Source organism: Dendrobium catenatum, unplaced genomic scaffold (assembly GCF_001605985.2).
Source record: "Dendrobium catenatum unplaced genomic scaffold, ASM160598v2 fragScaff_scaffold_722, whole genome shotgun sequence".
Classification (NCBI taxonomy): domain Eukaryota; kingdom Viridiplantae; phylum Streptophyta; class Magnoliopsida; order Asparagales; family Orchidaceae; genus Dendrobium; species Dendrobium catenatum.
The window spans coordinates 640,844-643,959 of record NW_021319184.1 but is presented as its reverse complement, the minus strand read 5'-3'; positions in this window follow the sequence as shown (position 1 = coordinate 643,959).

Here is a 3,116-nt window from a genome sequence, read left to right as displayed (position 1 = left end):
CAAGTTGAAAGGTCTTCTACTTGATGTGCAGATTATAATGTCTGGTGATTCTTCGATTTGTTTCTTCTTATCAGAGTGTAGCTTACATTATGAGTCCTTCTACTAAGTTAGACATTTGCAGGCTCACATGATGGGATGTTTTCTATTTGCTAGCATTGGTGTCCAGATCATGAGTCACACTTATCACCCTTTGGCTCGATAGTTTGAGCTATGTTTGAAGTACAACCTCAGTGCCATGTGTGAAAAAAAGGGGTTCATCCTTATTAATGTTGATGGCATCATTATGAGTGCCCATTGTATAGAAGGGATGAGTTCTACCCATTTTCCCTTAGAACTTTTGACCTTCTTCTTGAGGACATTCAATATGAACTTTTTAGTTTCCTTGACTTGTCTGTTTGTTTGAGGATGATGAACAAAAATAAATTTGAAGCAAATAGCTTGGTAACTTTTAAGTTTCTTGAGGCTTTGGTTGGTGAATTGGGATCCATTATCTGTGAGATTGTGAAGGGAACTATGTATCAACATGGCATTGGTCCAGATTAAGTTTCAAACCATAGTAAAAGTTAAGTGGGAAAGAACCTTGGCTTCAATCCATTTAGTAAAATAGTTAATCATGACTCAGATGAATTTCTCTATCCCATTGATGGAAGATATAGGCCTTGTAGGTCCATCCCTGCCATGGCGAATGGCCAGGGGCTTGTGATTGAGTGTAACTTATGAGAAAATTTTAGTTAAATTAGGGAAAACATTTAGCATTATATGCATCTTTTAGAAAATTCTTTGTCATTTTTTCTCAATGTTGGCAAGAAGTACCCATGCCTAAGGATCCTGTGGGTGAGCATGTGTCTGCCATAGTGGATTCCACACTCACCTGAGTGGATTTAGGTTAATAAAGCTTTTGTTTGGTCCTCATGTATGCATTTGAGGTAGAGTGAGGATGTGAATCTTTTAAATAGGTGGCTGTTGAATAGTAGATATTTTATCACTTTTATCCTGAATTGTCTGTGGTTGTAGACCTCAACATTGATTAATCCATCTTTCATATATATGATGTAAGGGTCAATCCAACTTATGTGACACAGAGCTGGAGAGCTCATTTTTTCTTGTATCATCTCATCTTCTAAGATGGCAGTTTTTAAGAGCTATATGACTGGTTGAATGTCAATGCTTCCTTATTTGGAAAGTAAGTCAGTGAGTTCCTTTTATTTTCTGTGAATTTGGATGAGTTTGAAGTATTCAAAATTGATGGTTTCTATTTTCCATTAAATATATATTTTGATAGTAATTCATCCTTAACTTTGTATTCACTGTTAATCTAATTTACCATGAGTTACAAATCAGAGTACACTTCCATTTGGGTAATGCCTAGTTCAGAGCAAATCGCAGACCTACAAGTAAAGTATTCTACTCGGCCTGGTTATTGAAGACTTTAAATTCAAAATTTATATGTTGTGTAATGATGGCCCCTCCAGAGCATTAGAGGATAATACCTATATTGGCTCCTTGTTCACTAGAAGAGCCATCTATGTACAACGTCCACCGAGGTAGTGTCATTATTTCTAATTTTTTATCTTGGTCAGTATAATCTACTAGAAAATTAATGAGTGCATGAGCCTCGATACTATCCTTAGTGTGTAAATGACAGATAATTCACTGAGGTTAATGGACCATTTGATCAATCAACCTGAGTGATCGGGCTAGCGAGAACTATCCTAAGAGGATGACCAGTTACTATTTGGATGGAATAGGCTTTGAATTAAGGACATAATCTTCTAGCTAAGTTGATGAGTGCCCATGCTAGCTTTTTTTCATGATGGGGTACCTTTACTTTGCACCTCAAATCATGCGCAAATAGTAGATGGGTCATTAATGTTTTCCATCTTCCTTGAAGAGTACAGAACAGATGGCGTCTCGGCCGACTCTGATGTATAACCAAAATTTTTTTGCCCGACTGAGGGATTTGAAGGATTGGAAATGAAGTGAGGATACTTTTAAGCTGTTGGAAGGTGGATTCTTAGTCATCTCCCAAAAGAATTTCTATGCATTCCTGAGAGTTTTGAAGAAGGGTGCTCACCTCTCTTCTAGTTGAGTTCAGCAATCTGGCTATTGAGCAATTGGACCTCATTGGCAATTTTGGGCATCCTCTTATCAAGTATAGCTTGTACCTTTTTTAGATTGATTTTGATTTTGTCAACTATTAGAAGAAGCCTTAGGAATTTTCCTGTACATACTCTAAAGGTACATTTAAGTGGATTCAACCTCAGGTTGTACTTTTTGAGAGCGAGGAATATTGCTTGTTGGTCTTTGATATGCTAATCAATAGATTTATTCTTAACTAGGAGGTTATCAACATATGCTTTGATATTTCTCTCATTTTGTTCTTTGAAGATTTTATCCATCTTTCTTTGATAAGTTACTCCAATAATTTTCAATCTGAAAGGCATTACTTTGTAGTAGTATAGGACTTCCACTATGATGAATGCCATTTTTTCATAATCTTCAGGGTGCATATTAATCTGGTGATAGTCAGAGAAGGTATCTAGGAGACTCTTGACTAGATAATTCACTACAGAGTTGATTAGGGCATTAATCCTTAAAGTAGGTACCCATCTTTAGTAAATGTCGAATTCATATTAGTAAAATCCATGCACATTCTTTATTGCTTATAGATTTTGTAACCATTACCATATTGTAAATCTTATTTGAATATTCAACTTCTTTGAGGAAGTTGGTGGTGAGTAGCTTTCTACTTCTTCTCAGACGGATCCAATGAGTAGGCAATAAATTTTTTTATCTTATGCTTAATGGGATGAGAGTCTCTATTTACGTTTAACTGGTGGCGTATAATTTCTTCACAGATGCCCATCATTTATGTAGCTATCCATGTGAATATCTTAGGGTTATTATGGAGAGTTCGTACCCACTCACCTCATTGTCCTTGCTGAAGGAGGTGCTAATCCTGAGTGTTTTACTCTCCTTCCTTTCCACTACAGGTATTTCTTCAATGATCTAGGTTATCTCAAGGTTTGGGTCTTATTCTATATCCACTTGAAGGATTTCTTTAGAGACATCAGCTAGGACAACTGCTCGTAGGTAGCAAGTGCACGATTGGGCTA